This window comes from Pseudophryne corroboree, chromosome 5 (assembly GCF_028390025.1).
Source record: "Pseudophryne corroboree isolate aPseCor3 chromosome 5, aPseCor3.hap2, whole genome shotgun sequence".
NCBI classification, from domain to species: Eukaryota; Metazoa; Chordata; class Amphibia; order Anura; family Myobatrachidae; genus Pseudophryne; species Pseudophryne corroboree.
Window position 1 is genome coordinate 609,768,677 of NC_086448.1, and position 15,712 is coordinate 609,784,388.

General features: G+C 50.4%; 1 protein-coding gene across 4 annotated transcripts in view; it reads right to left on the bottom strand.

The window, feature by feature from the left end:
• Window positions 1–3,091, bottom strand: part of ANKRD12 (ankyrin repeat domain 12) — a 323,283-nt gene extending 320,192 nt beyond the window's left edge. For 3 of the 4 annotated variants that reach the window (XM_063923478.1, XM_063923477.1, XM_063923476.1), the window contains exon 1: window positions 2,206–3,091. The gene's annotated coding sequence lies outside the window, so the exon portion shown is untranslated. The remainder of the gene's footprint in view (window positions 1–2,205) is intronic. The other variant, XM_063923479.1, reaches the window with a different exon arrangement.
• Window positions 3,092–15,712: the final 12,621 nt, after the last annotated feature.

A 15,712-nucleotide genomic window follows, 5' to 3' on the forward strand; every position in this document is an offset into this window, starting at 1 on the left:
ACAGGTATTAAAGGAGTGACAGGGGAGAGGGGGGTGTGAATGGCTGGGGACAGGTATTAGAGGAGTGACGGGGAGAGGGGGTGTGAATGGCTGGGGACAGGTATTAGAGGAAAGACAGGGGAGAGGGGTGTGTGAATGGCTGGGGACAGGTATTAGAGGAGTGACAGGGGTGTGTGAATGGCTGGGGACAGGTATTAGAGGAGTGACAGGGGTGTGTGAATGGCTGGGAACAGGTATTAGAGGAGTGACAGGGGTGTGTGAATGGCTGGGGACAGGTATTAGAGGAGTGACAGGGGGGTGTGAATGGCTGGGGACAGGTATTAGAGGAGTGACAGGGGGGTGTGAATGGCTGGGGACAGGTATTAGAGGAGTGACAGGGGAGAGGGGTGTGTGAATGGCTGGGGACAGGTATTAGAGGAGTGACAGGGGAGAGGGGGTGTGAATGGCTGGGGACAGGTATTAGAGGAGTGACAGGGGGGTGTGAATGGCTGGGGACAGGAATTAGAGGAGTGACAGGGGAGAGGGGGTGTGAATGGCTGGGGACAGGTATTAGAGGAGTGACAGGGGAGAGGGGGGTGTGAATGGCTGGGGACAGGTATTAGAGGAGTGACAGGGGAGAGTGAATGGCTGGGGACAGGTATTAGAGGAGTGACAGGGGGGAGGGGGGTGTGAATGGCTGGGGACAGGTATTAGAGGAGTGACAGGGGGGAGGGGTGTGTGAATGGCTGGGGACAGGTATTAGAGGAGTGACAGGGGAGAGGGGGGTGTGAATGGCTGGGGACAGGTATTAGAGGAGTGACAGGGGAGAGGGGTGTGTGAATGGCTGGGGACAGGTATTAGAGGAGTGACAGGGGAGAGGGGTGTGTGAATGGCTGGGGACAGGTATTAGAGGAGTGACAGGGGAGAGGGGGGTGTGAATGGCTGGGGACAGGTATTAGAGGAGTGACAGGGGAGAGTGAATGGCTGGGGACAGGTATTAGAGGAGTGACAGGGGGGAGGGGGGTGTGAATGGCTGGGGACAGGAATTAGAGGAGTGACAGGGGGGTGTGAATGGCTGGGGACAGGAATTAGAGGAGTGACAGGGGAGAGGGGGTGTGAATGGCTGGGGACAGGTATTAGAGGAGTGACAGGGGAGAGGGGGGTGTGAATGGCTGGGGACAGGTATTAGAGGAGTGACAGGGGAGAGTGAATGGCTGGGGACAGGTATTAGAGGAGTGACAGGGGGGAGGGGGGTGTGAATGGCTGGGGACAGGTATTAGAGGAGTGACAGGGGGGAGGGGTGTGTGAATGGCTGGGGACAGGTATTAGAGGAGTGACAGGGGAGAGGGGGGTGTGAATGGCTGGGGACAGGTATTAGAGGAGTGACAGGGGAGAGGGGGGTGTGAATGGCTGGGGACAGGTATTAGAGGAGTGACAGGGGAGAGGGGGTGTGAATGGCTGGGGACAGGTATTAGAGGAGTGAGAGGGGGTTGTGAATGGCTGAGGACAGGTATTAGAGGAGTGAGAGGGGGGTGTGAATGGCTGGGGACAGGTATTAGAGGTGTGACAGCGGAGAGGGGGGTGTGAATGGCTGGGGACAGGTATTAGAGGAGTGACAGGGGGGAGGGGGATGTGAATGGCTGGGGACAGGTATTAGAGGAGTGACAGGGGAGAGGGGTGTGTGAATGGCTGGGGACAGGTATTAGAGGAGTGACAGGGGAGAGGGGGGTGTGAATGGCTGGGGACAGGTATTAGAGGAGTGACAGGGGAGAGGGGGGTGTGAATGGCTGGGGACAGGTATTAGAGGAGTGACAGGGGAGAGGGGGGTGTGAATGGCTGGGGACAGGTATTAGAGGAGTGACAGGGGTGTGTGAATGGCTGGGGACAGGTATTAGAGGAGTGACAGGGGTGTGTGAATGGCTGGGCACAGGTCTCAGAGGAGTGACAGGGGGGTGTGAATGGCTGGGCACAGGTATTAGTGAGAGGACACGGAAAAGTGGGTGTTAATGGACATGAAGCAGCACATCTGTGAAATGCAGGGAGACTGCCAGGCCTACTGGTCATCCTGGAGAACGGGGTCGCGAGCAACGAGAGAATGAGGCCTGCAGCCCATCACAATGCACCGCATAGTTACAAGCCAGACAGGCCAACACTTCGTGTGCTCTGCAGTCTGCACAAAACACAGGTGACCCGCACCCTGCCACCCGCCGCGTTCCGGCTGCTTACCTGCTGCAGTGCTGTTACTCTCCGGCTCTTCCCGCGTCAGCTGGCCGTTGTTACCGGGGTGCACGGCTGGGAGCGGGGCGATCAGTCCACCTCGGCAGCGCTCACACCCCTCTTCTTCCCTCTCTGTCTCTCCGCCGCCCTCCCCCTCACTACACGCTCTCCTCCTCCCCAGCACACAGCCCTCAGCTACCTGGACCGGATTGGACGCGGCTACTGAGCCCACGTGACCCCAGGCCGACAGGGGGCGTGGTGTGCGGGAGCTGTCACTCACAGTCCGCAGTTGAATACATAGCGGCTGCTGCGAGCACGGAGTGCTGTGTGTGGGCCATCTCTGTGTCACAGGGGATGCTTGTGCTGCTCCGTGCAGCCCCGCCCGCAGCAGCCGTGTTAGCACTGAGCACATACACCGCACACATCAGATGTAGCTAGTGACACGCATCATACACGGACAGTGCCGCCGCTGTGTGTAATATAACCCCAGCGGCACTGTGTACGCGCTGCGCTGCGCCCCGCCCCCAACATACGTCACGGGGAAGGCGGATCCAGTCCGTGCAAGCTGGCAGTTGGAAACAGACCTGCGCCCTGTGATTGGTTACTGGGTTAGTGACATCAGCCGGGCATGGCTGCGCATAGAAGAAGGTTCTGGAAACCGAGGAGAGCGAGCGCCCGGCCTGGAGACGTGAGCGGGTGGCGGCGGTGGTGGTGGGCTTCTGCAGCGGGGACCCTGGGCTCCTCCCGAATTGTCCGTGTATGGCTGTTGTCTGCGAAGGTTGATGTGAGCGATGCCATTGTTGTGATTGTCTCCAGTATTGTGATGGCGCAGCGAGTATTGTCCTCCGGAGGGCAGGTGCGCATGCGCAGTGCCGAGAGGAAGGCGGGTGGGGGAGCTGTGTGTCTGTTGTGGTGGTGTGCGGCAGTGACGCAATGATGTTTTGACAGCCTGTTTTAAGCAGTCTGGTTAAACTACAGCATTGGATATACGGATAGGTGATGGCCGGCCTTTAATTTTCAGGGACTATTTCAGATATTAAAAAAGTTGTGTTCATTATTCTCGGTTTTATTGAAGGTGAGTGTATGCTTGTCAGAAGACTTGCACTGTAACAGTGCAATGAAGCTGTCATGCATGGTATGTCAACAGCAAAATGTACTTTGGGGACAAAAAAATATAATTTTATTTTTCTAACGTGTTGTAAGGTTTTTAGATCATGTGATGTTTCATTGGGGTTACTTTATTCATGTAATTTTTAATTGTTCCCATTAAAAGTGCTGCTTTTATAGGTCTAATTCCACTTATGTGAGTGTGACCATGTGTATCTCTGATCTAGGTGGGTATTTATCAAAGCTTTGACAGAGAAAATTGTGAGATAAAGTACCAGTCAGCTCCTACCTAATTTTTCGAACAATTCACTTGTTTTGTGGGTGCCCATCAGAGCAATTTAATTGTGTGCCTTTCTTTCCCTTCCCCCAGTTGCGAGTACCATATGCACGCGTCAAGAAGTGACTTGCAATGCCGCTAAGCCCAACTAAGGTACTGCTTTGGGTGCTCAAAGTGCCGAATTACAGCACATTTCAGCTCGCACCTCAGGAGGCTGCGAGCTGAAATGTGTGCCCCTGTGGCTATTCATGCCCAAAGGAAGCAACACTTGAATTACTGTGTTTGGCATCATCTAGTGCCAGCCACAGTCTGTAAAATGTAAGGTAGAGGCTGATTCAGTACTACGTAAAGCTGGCCATACAAGAGAACAACTAGCAAATGAGCTATGTCACTATTTCCCTTGAACTCCCCTGCAATCCCGGACTTTTGATATCGGAGCTCATTCAGAGATGGACACAGATTGCTGCATACGCAGCCAGATCTGCCTGCGTCCATCTCCTCACATGCTCGGTCCGCCCAGCATGTGTGAGGCTGCCTCCCTTACGTGCAGCAGGTAGGGTTGCCACCTCATCCCTTTAATTCTGGGCACATTAATTACAGAGGTTCTGTGGCTGATTAAAACCAGGTGAAATGGAGTCTTGAAATCAGCCAGCCACAGAACCTGTGTAATTAATATGTGCCCAGAATTAAAGGGATGAGGTGGTAACCCTAGCAGCAGGTAAGATCTGAAGAAACGACAAGCGACCCGCAGGACCATGCATCGGATCATTATCATTCATGAAAACCGTACGATTTGTACAATATCAAACTATTTATCGTTGCGATGCATCAAAATCGTGCAGTCGTCCCTAAAATCGTTCTAATGTATGGCCAGCTTAAGTCCAGCTACAGTCATTTGTACTACAGAAAACAATGAGACTTCACAAGATTCCAAGTGGGAGAATATCAAAAAATATTTTGTCTTGGAGGAGTGGTTCCTGTAACAGCTGCAGGAAAATGTAGGTGAATCATAAGGAAAAAGTGACGTTGCCACTGATCTAGGTGAATCACAAGTGTTTTATATGTCATTGTAGTAGAAAGTTGGATGATAACTGTAGTGGTTCACAAGAAATTACTTGAATTTTGCATTATACGTATTTTATAGAACCTTCATAAGAATTCTGTACCACTTTAATTCAGTGGTTTTCATGCTCGGTAGTCAGGACCCCAAATAGTTCTTTTCCAGGTCACTAAGCATGTGTACTGTAGTTATTATTTAGTGACACATTTTAAAAGATCCACAGATGGAGTGGAGTATTTAAATTGAAAATACGTTCGGAGACCTGGAAAACACACTCTGATGACCGAGTTTGAGAACATATGCTCTAATTAAAAACCAGTTTGGAAGAGGACAATAATGCCGCTTTCACACATGCAACCCGGGAATTTGCCAGGTCTCAGCTATATGGCCCCGGTCGGGACCAGGGTCGTGCACACAGAACTTAGTCCCCTGGTTGTTTCTTTAATACATACAGAAATCCCAGGTTGATGCGCGTTCACGTGCAAAAACCTGGGATATAGCTGCATGTATGAAACGGGTATAACTAGTCTGGGGAGTGTAGTCCGAAACGTATAACTTTCAGATTGTGTAACAAAGGCATGGTAAACATTAGAAAGTGCTAGCTGGATGGCAGATATAGATTTATTAAACACTGCAATTATAGCCTTTCATTTTGTAACTGTTGCAAAAGTAATCATGTTAGGTTTGCCAGTTGGGAAGGAACAGTGATACAATGTTTAACAGTATCTTAAACAGCGATTCCTTCAGAATCTTCAGTCCTGTTTTTTGGAAGATTCCAGTATGTCAGTATATGGTAACAACTGTAACTCCCTTGCAGGTAAATGTATTATAGCGGCGCACATCGAGCCGCTATAACACTTCCTGCTTCGCCTCATTACCGAGGCGAAGCAGGAAGGGACATTGACAAGATGTATCAACATCTTGTCTGCCGAAGCAGGGGAGCGACGGCTCCCCCCTCCGGCGATGTCCCCCTGAGCTCACTGCCCGTCAGGTCAGAGCTGACACGCTGTGTCTCCCTCCTGGCCGACTCCCTCTGCGCATGCGCGGTATCTTGCTACTCATGCAAGAACCCCAGCGCTGTCGGAAGCCGGCGCCCGCCACAGGCAGGGACAGCTCTGTCCCTGCTGTGATCTATGGGCATTGCCACCTGCAGCTGACGAAATCGACAGCAGCAGGTATCAGAACCATACATTGGTCGCGCATATCGGCATGCTTTTAGTGTGCTCTCACTGCAGTCTTCATACATGAGGGAGAAGCGGTATAGCGCACATAACGTGCGCTAATACCGCTTCTTCCCCATTTCTCTAACGTCCTAGTGGATGCTGGGGACTCCGAAAGGACCATGGGGAATAGCGGCTCCGCAGGAGACTGGGCACAAAGTAAAAGCTTTAGGACTAGCTGGTGTGCACTGGCTCCTCCCCCTATGACCCTCCTCCAAGCCTCAGTTAAGATTTTGTGCCCGAACGAGAAGGGTGCAATCTAGGTGGCTCTCCTGAGCTGCTTAGAGTAAAAGTTTAAATAGGTTTTTTTTTATTTTCAGTGAGACCTGCTGGCAACAGGCTCACTGCATCGAGGGACTAAGGGGAGAAGAAGCGAACTCACCTGCGTGCAGAGTGGATTGGGCTTCTTAGGCTACTGGACATTAGCTCCAGAGGGACGATCACAGGCCCAGCCATGGATGGGTCCCGGAGCCGCGCCGCCGGCCCCCTTACAGAGCCAGAAGAGTGAAGAGGTCCGGAAAATCGGCGGCAGAAGACGTCCTGTCTTCAATAAGGTAGCGCACAGCACCGCAGCTGTGCGCCATTGCTCTCAGCACACTTCACACTCCGGTCACTGAGGGTGCAAGGCGCTGGGGGGGGGCGCCCTGGGACGCAATGAAAATACCTTAAATGGCTAAAAATACATCACATATAGCTCCTGGGCTATATGGATGTATTTAACCCCTGCCAGTTTTCCACAAAAAAGCGGGAGAAATGCCGCCGAAAAAGGGGCGGAGCCTCTCCTCAGCACACAAGCGCCATTTTTTCCTCACAGCTCCGTTGGAGGAAGGCTCCCTGACTCTCCCCTGCAGTCCTGCACTACAGAAACAGGGTAAAACAAGAGAGGGGGGGCACTAAATTGGCATATTAATATATACAGCAGCTATATTAGGGAAAAACACTTATATAAGGTTATCCCTGTATATATATAGCGCTCTGGTGTGTGCTGGCAAACTCTCCCTCTGTCTCCCCAAAGGGCTAGTGGGGTCCTGTCCTCTGTCAGAGCATTCCCTGTGTGTGTGCTGTGTGTCTGTACGCTGTGTCGACATGTATGAGGAGGAAAATGGTGTGGAGGCGGAGCAATTGCCTGTGTTAGTGATGTCACCCCCTAGGGAGTCGACACCTGACTGGATGGTCTTATGGAAAGAATTACGTGATAGTGTCGGCACTTTACAAAAGGCTGTTGACGACATGAGACAGCCGGCAAATCAGTTAATACCTGTACAGGCGTCTCAAACACCGTCAGGGGCTATAAAACGCCCGTTACCTCAGGTCGATACAGACACTGACACGGACACTGACTCCAGTGTCGACGGTGAGGAAACAAACGTATTTTCCAGTAGGGCCACACGTTACATGATCACGGCAATGAAGGAGGTTTTGAACATTTCTGATACTACAAGTACCACAAAAAAGGGTATTATGTGGGGTGTGAAAAAACGACCCGTAGTTTTTCCTGAATCAGATGAATTAAATGAGGTGTGTGATGAAGCGTGGGTTTCCCCCGATAAAAAACTGCTAATTTCTAAAAAATTATTGGCATTATACCCTTTCCCGCCAGAGGTTAGGGCGCGTTGGGAAACACCCCCTAGCGTAGATAAGGCGCTCACACGCTTATCAAAACAAGTGGCGTTACCGTCTCCTGATACGGCCGCCCTCAAGGAACCAGCTGATAGGAAGCTGGAAAATATCCTTAAAAGTATATACACACATACTGGTATTATACTGCGACCAGCAATCGCCTCAGCCTGGATGTGCAGTGCTGGGGTGGCTTGGTCGGATTCCCTGACTGAAAATATTGATACCCTGGACAGGGACAATATATTATTGACTATAGAGCATTTAAAGGATGCATTTCTATATATGCGAGATGCACAGAGGGATATTTGCACTCTGGCATCAAGAGTAGGTGCGATGTCCATTTCTGCCAGAAGAGGATTATGGACGCGACAGTGGTCAGGGGATGCGGATTCCAAACGGCATATGGAAGTATTGCCGTATAAAGGGGAGGAGTTATTTGGGGTCGGTCTATCGGACCTGGTGGCCACGGCAACGGCTGGAAAATCCACCTTTTTACCCCAAGTCACCTCGCAGCAGAAAAAGATACCGTCTTTTCAGGCTCAGTTCTTTCGTCCCCATAAGGCCAAGCGGGCAAAAGGCCACTCATATCTGCCCCGGGGCAGAGGAAGGGGAAAAAGACTGCAGCAAACAGCCTCTTCCCACGAACAGAAGCCCTCCCCCGCTTCTGCCAAGTCCTCAGCATGACGCTGGGGCCTTACAAGCGGACTCAGGCACGGTGGGGGCCCGTCTCAAGAATGTCAGCGCGCAGTGGGCTCACACGCAAGTGGACCCCTGGATCCTGCAGGTAGTATCTCAGGGGTACAAATTGGAATTCGAGACGTCTCCCCCTCGCCGGTTCCTGAAGTCTGCTTTACCAACGTCTCCCCCCGACAGGGAGGCGGTATTGGAAGCCATTCACAAGCTGTATTCCCAGCAGGTGATAATCAAGGTACCCCTCCTACAACAGGGAAAGGGGTATTATTCCACGCTGTTTGTGGTACCGAAGCCGGACGGCTCGGTGAGACCCATTTTAAGTCTGAAATCCTTGAACACTTACATAAAAAGGTTCAAGTTCAAGATGGAGTCACTCAGAGCAGTGATAGCGAACCTGGAAGAAGGGGACTATATGGTGTCTCTGGACATCAAGGATGCTTACCTCCATGTCCCAATTTGCCCTTCTCACCAAGGGTACCTCAGGTTTGTGGTACAGAACTGTCACTATCGGTTTCAGACGCTGCCGTTTGGATTGTCCACGGCACCCCGGGTCTTTACCAAGGTAATGGCCGAAATGATGATTCTTCTTCGAAGAAAAGGCGTCTTAATTATCCCTTACTTGGACGATCTCCTGATAAGGGCAAGGTCCAGAGAACAGTTAGAGGTCGGAGTAGCACTATCTCAAGTAGTACTACGACAGCACGGATGGATTCTAAATATTCCAAAATCGCAGCTGATTCCGACGACACGTCTGCTGTTCCTAGGGATGATTCTGGACACAGTACAGAAAAAGGTGTTTCTCCCGGAGGAGAAAGCCAAGGAGTTATCCGACCTAGTCAGGAACCTCCTAAGACCAGGCCAAGTGTCAGTACATCAATGCACAAGGGTCCTGGGAAAGATGGTGGCTTCTTACGAAGCGATTCCATTCGGCAGATTCCACGCAAGAACTTTTCAGTGGGATCTGCTGGACAAATGGTCCGGATCGCATCTTCAAATGCATCAGCGGATAACCCTGTCTCCAAGGACAAGGGTGTATCTCCTGTGGTGGTTACAGAGTGCTCATCTCCTAGAGGGCCGCAGATTCGGCATTCAGGATTGGGTCCTGGTGACCACGGATGCCAGCCTGAGAGGCTGGGGAGCAGTCACACAGGGAAGAAATTTCCAGGGCTTGTGGTCAAGCATGGAAACGTCACTTCACATAAATATCCTGGAACTAAGGGCCATTTACAATGCCCTAAGTCAGGCAAGACCTCTGCTTCAGGGTCAGCTGGTGTTGATCCAGTCGGACAACATCACGGCAGTCGCCCACGTAAACAGACAGGGCGGCACAAGAAGCAGGAGGGCAATGATGGAAGTGGCAAGGATTCTTCGCTGGGCGGAGAATCATGTGATAGCACTGTCAGCAGTGTTCATTCCGGGAGTGGACAACTGGGAAGCAGACTTCCTCAGCAGACACGATCTTCACCCGGGGGAGTGGGGACTTCACCCAGAAGTCTTCCACATGATTGTGAACCGTTGGGAAAAACCAAAGGTGGACATGATGGCGTCCCGCCTCAACAAAAAACTGGACAGATATTGCGCCAGGTCAAGGGACCCTCAGGCAATAGCTGTGGACGCTCTGGTAACACCGTGGGTGTACCAGTCAGTGTATGTGTTCCCTCCTCTTCCTCTCATACCAAAAGTACTGAGAATCATAAGAAGGAGAGGAGTAAAGACTATACTCGTGGCGCCGGATTGGCCAAGAAGGACTTGGTACCCGGAAATTCAAGAGATGCTCACGGAAGACCCGTGGCCTCTACCTCTAAGAAAGGACCTGCTCCAGCAGGGACCATGTCTGTTCCAAGACTTGCTGCGTTTGACGGCATGGCGGTTGAACGCCGGATCCTGAAGGAAAAAGGCATTCCGGATGAAGTCATCCCTACCCTGATCAAAGCCAGGAAGGATGAAACCATACAACATTATCACCGTATTTGGCGTAAATATGTTGCGTGGTGCGAGGCCAGGAAGGCCCCTACAGAGGAATTTCAACTGGGTCGTTTCCTGCATTTCCTGCAAACAGGACTGTCTATGGGCCTCAAATTAGGGTCCATTAAGGTTCAAATTTCGGCCCTGTCAATATTCTTCCAAAAAGAACTGGCTTCTGTTCCTGAAGTTCAGACGTTTGTCAAGGGAGTACTGCATATACAGCCTTCTTTTGTGCCTCCAGTGGCACCTTGGGATCTCAATGTAGTTTTGGGATTCCTAAAATCACATTGGTTTGAACCACTCACCACTGTGGACTTAAAATATCTCACATGGAAAGTGGTAATGCTGTTAGCCCTGGCTTCAGCCAGGCGTGTCTCAGAATTGGCGGCTTTATCCTATAAAAGCCCTTACCTAATTTTGTATACGGACAGGGCAGAATTGAGGACTCGTCCTCAATTTCTCCCTAAGGTGGTTTCAGCATTTCACTTAAACCAGCCTATTGTGGTGCCTGCGGCTACTAGGGACTTAGAGGATTCCAAGTTGCTGGACGTAGTCAGGGCCCTGAAAATATATGTTTCCAGGACGGCTGGAGTCAGGAAATCTGATTCGCTGTTTATCCTGTATGCACCCAACAAGCTGGGTGCTCCTGCTTCTAAGCAGACGATTGCTCGTTGGATTTGTAGTACAATTCAGCTTGCACATTCTGTGGCAGGCCTGCCACAGCCAAAATCTGTAAAAGCCCATTCCACACGGAAAGTGGGCTCATCTTGGGCGGCTGCCCGAGGGGTCTCGGCTTTACAACTTTGCCGAGCAGCTACTTGGTCAGGGGCAAACACGTTTGCTAAATTCTACAAATTTGATACCCTGGCTGAGGAGGACCTGGAGTTCTCTCATTCGGTGCTGCAGAGTCATCCGCACTCTCCCGCCCGTTTGGGAGCTTTGGTATAATCCCCATGGTCCTTTCGGAGTCCCCAGCATCCACTAGGACGTTAGAGAAAATAAGAATTTACTTACCGATAATTCTATTTCTCATAGTCCGTAGTGGATGCTGGGCGCCCATCCCAAGTGCGGATTGTCTGCATTACTTGTACATAGTTCTTGTTACAAAAATCGGGTTATTGTTGTTGTGAGCCATCTTTTCAGAGGCTCCTTCTGTTATCATGCTGTTAACTGGGTTCAGATCACAAGTTGTACGGTGTGATTGGTGTGGCTGGTATGAGTCTTACCCGGGATTCAAAACCCTTCCTTATTGTGTACGCTCGTCCGGGCACAGTTTCCTAACTGAGGCTTGGAGGAGGGTCATAGGGGGAGGAGCCAGTGCACACCAGCTAGTCCTAAAGCTTTTACTTTGTGCCCAGTCTCCTGCGGAGCCGCTATTCCCCATGGTCCTTTCGGAGTCCCCAGCTTCCACTACGGACTATGAGAAATAGAATTATCGGTAAGTAAATTCTTATTATCGCCTCTTCATACATTTACCCTTTGATGTTTCTTGTGGTTATCTTTTGGGGGGGAAAAAAAAGTTTGGAAATCTGATAGTATCCATGTGTTCTGGTTAAAAAAAAATTCTGAGTTAAATCCTTTGGAAAAACCTTTACTTTAAACAAATCTGCCACTACTCCACATGTTCTCAAACTCAGTCCTCAGGACCCCAAACGGGTCACGTTTTCCATGTCTCCTCACAGAATTGCAAGTGAAATAATTATCTCCACAGGTGGATCTTTTAAAATGTGTCAGTGAGTGGTGAATACACATGTGCACCTGCTAGGTGAGCTGAAAAATGAGAACTGTGTGGGGTCCTGAGGGCCGAGTTTGAGAACCACTGCCCTAATCTGTTTAGAACAAATTCTAACTCTAAACGGACATCATCAATATTTGGAGGCTAAAGCTTGATCCTAGCTGCTGGTTGGCAAATATACACTGTGACCTATTGCACACTGTTTATAATTCAGAAGTACTTTGGACATGTTACCCAAACAACTAAACAGACTTCGGGGGAGAATTCAATTGTTTTCCCCCTGGCTGCAGCTTGATGACCTGTGATGAAGCAATACAATTGTTGCTCCTTTTGGGTGCGAGGGATGCATTTTATCTTGAGGTGGTGAGAAGAAATGTGCGAAAAGTCCATGGTTTGGGTACCGTGACCAGGACTTCGTAATGTAGTTAATGAGGATGAAAAAAAGACAAGTTGTCCATCAAGTTCAACCTTTATATAGTGACCCTATACTATTCCCTATTTCTCTGACGTCCTAAGTGGATGCTGGGACTCCGTAAGGACCATGGGGAATAGCGGCTCCGCAGGAGACTGGGCACAACTATAAAGAAAGCTTTAGACTACTGGTGTGCACTGGCTCCTCCCACTATGACCCTCCTCCAGACTTCAGTTAGAATCTTGTGCCCGGCTGAGCTGGATGCACACTAGGGGCTCTCCTGAGCTCCTAGAAAGAAAGTATATTTAGGTTTTTTATTTTACAGTGAGATCTGCTGGCAACAGACTGACTGCAGCGAGGGACTAAGGGGAGAAGAAGCGAACCTACCTAACAGGTGGTAGTTTGGGCTTCTTAGGCTACTGGACACCATTAGCTCCAGAGGGATCGACCGCAGGACCCGGCCTTGGTGTTCGTTCCCGGAGCCGCGCCGCCGTCCCCCTTACAGAGCCAGAAGCATGAAGAGTTCCGGAAAATCGGCGGCAGAAGACTTCGGTCTTCACCAAGGTAGCGCACAGCACTGCAGCTGTGCGCCATTGCTCCTCATGTACACCTCACACTCCGGTCACTGATGGGTGCAGGGCGCTGGGGGCGGGGGGGCGCCCTGAGGGCAATATAAGACACCTTGGCTGGCAAATCTACATCATATATAGTCCTAGAGGCTATATAGATGTAAAAATACCCCTGCCAGTATTCCAGAAAAAGCGGGAGAAGTCTGCCGGAAAAGGGGCGGGGCCATCTCCCTCAGCACACTGGCGCCATTTTTCCCTCACAGCTCCGCTGGAAGGAAGCTCCCTGGCTCTCCCCTGCAGTCTGAAACCTACAGAAGGGTAAAAAAGAGAGGGGGGGCACTAAATTTAGGCGCAGGATATATATATTAGTGGTGGGCAACGATTAAAATTTCTAATCGCGATTAATCACATGATTTTCTCAGATTAATCGCGATTAATCGCATTGTTATGCGCAAGATTCAATAATGAATTCAAAAGTAGTGTATTGCGCACATTTAGAGAGCGAGAGAGAGATACACATACATACACACATACAGCATGTAAGTATTCTATTGTGCAAAACTGGATCAGGCTGTGTAGTGCATGGCTGGGAAGCACTGGCTGTGTAGCGCATGGCTGGGGAGCACAGGATATATACATACAGTGTATATGACTGGAGCATGGAGGAGCTGCCAGGACAGAGCATGTGATTATTGCTGTCCTACCCCTGGGAGCACAGCTGCCTTCTAATTGGCAGCGACAGAGGAGGGGGCGGATATTCACGTCTTCCTGGTGACAGATTTGGATCATACTTGCAAGGTGGAGCAAGGACAGTCTCCCCATCCACCCAGTGCCGCACCAGTTCCTGCTGCTGCCCAGGCCGCTGTCATTGTTGCATGTGGCTGCTGAGCAGGCTAATGGAGAAAATTATGGTGATGGGCGGGGCTTGTAGAGAGGGCGAGGCTACCGATCAGTGTGCTCCGTGTTGTGGAGGCAGTGACATGAGCGTTACTGCCACTAAAAGAAGGGGAGTGGGCGGGACACTGCAGGGAGATGGAGAGGAGCTGCATGTCTTCCCCGATGGCCGCCAAGCGTTAAAATAATTGTCGGCGTTAATGCGTTAACGCGATATTAACGCGTTAACTTGCCCAGCCCTAATATATATATATATATAATATATATATAAAAGCATATAGCACGGCACTCCCTAAGTCCTCAGCTGGGGTTGAAACAAGATGAAAAGGCCGGTGCCTTCCAGTGGTTACAGCAGACGCTGTGTCCAATAATAGATCCGGAATAACGGCGGCACTCACGGCATACAATAAAGAGGCAGACGCAGGTCTGATATCAACGTTTCAATGTTTAGTAAAACATTTTCTCTATCGTCCTAGTGGATGCTGGGGTTCCTGAAAGGACCATGGGGAATAGCGGCTCCGCAGGAGACAGGGCACAAAAAGTAAAGCTTTAGGATCAGGTGGTGTGCACTGGCTCCTCCCCCTATGACCCTCCTCCAAGCCAGTTAGATTTTTGTGCCCGGCCGAGAAGGGTGCAATCTAGGTGGCTCTCCTAAAGAGCTGCTTAGGAAAGTTTAGCTTAGGTTTTTTATTTTACAGTGAGTCCTGCTGGCAACAGGATCACTGCAACGAGGGACTTAGGGGAGAAGAAGTGAACTCACCTGCGTGCAGGATGGATTGGCTTCTTGGCTACTGGACATCAGCTCCAGAGGGACGATCACAGGTACAGCCTGGATGGTCACCGGAGCCTTGCCGCCGGCCCCCTTGCAGATGCTGAAGTAAGAAGAGGTCCAGAATCGGCGGCAGAAGACTCCTCAGTCTTCTAAAGGTAGCGCACAGCACTGCAGCTGTGCGCCATTTTCCTCTCAGCACACTTCACACGGCAGTCACTGAGGGTGCAGGGCGCTGGGAGGGGGGCGCCCTGGGAGGCAAATGAATACCTATTTTGGCTAAAAATACCTCACATATAGCCTCCGGAGGCTATATGGAGATATTTAACCCCTGCCAGAATCCGTTAAGAGCGGGAGACGAGGCCGCCGAAAAAGGGGCGGGGCCTATCTCCTCAGCACACAGCGCCATTTTCCCTCACAGAAAGGCTGGAGGGAAGGCTCCCAGGCTCTCCCCTGCACTGCACTACAGAAACAGGGTTAAAACAGAGAGGGGGGGCACTAATTTGGCGATATGCTTATATATATATTAAGATGCTATAAGGGAAAACACTTATATAAGGTTGTCCCTATATAATTATAGCGTTTTTGGTGTGTGCTGGCAAACTCTCCCTCTGTCTCTCCAAAGGGCTAGTGGGTCCTGTCCTCTATCAGAGCATTCCCTGTGTGTGTGCTGTGTGTCGGTACGTGTGTGTCGACAGGTAGGAGGACGATGTTGGTGAGGAGGCGGAGCAATTGCCTGTAATGGTGATGTCACTCTCTAGGGAGTCGACACCGGAATGGATGGCTTATTTAGGAAATTACGTGATAATGTCAACACGCTGCAAGGTCGGTTGACGACATGAGACGGCCGACAAACAATTAGTACGGTCCAGACGTCTCAAAAACACCGTCAAGGGTTTTAAAACGCCCGTTTACTTTAGTCGGTCGACACAGACACAGACAGGGACACTGAATCCAGTGTCGACGGTGAATAAACAAACGTATTCCTTATTAGGGCCACACGTTAAAGGCAATGAAGGAGGTGTTACGTATTTCTGATACTACAAGTACCACAAAAGAGGGTATTATGTGGGATGTGAAAAAACTACCATAGTTTTTCCTGAATCAGATAAATTAAATAAAGTGTGTGATGATGCGTGGGTTCCCCCCGATAGAAAATTATGGGCGGTATACCCTTTCCCGCCAGAAGTTAGGG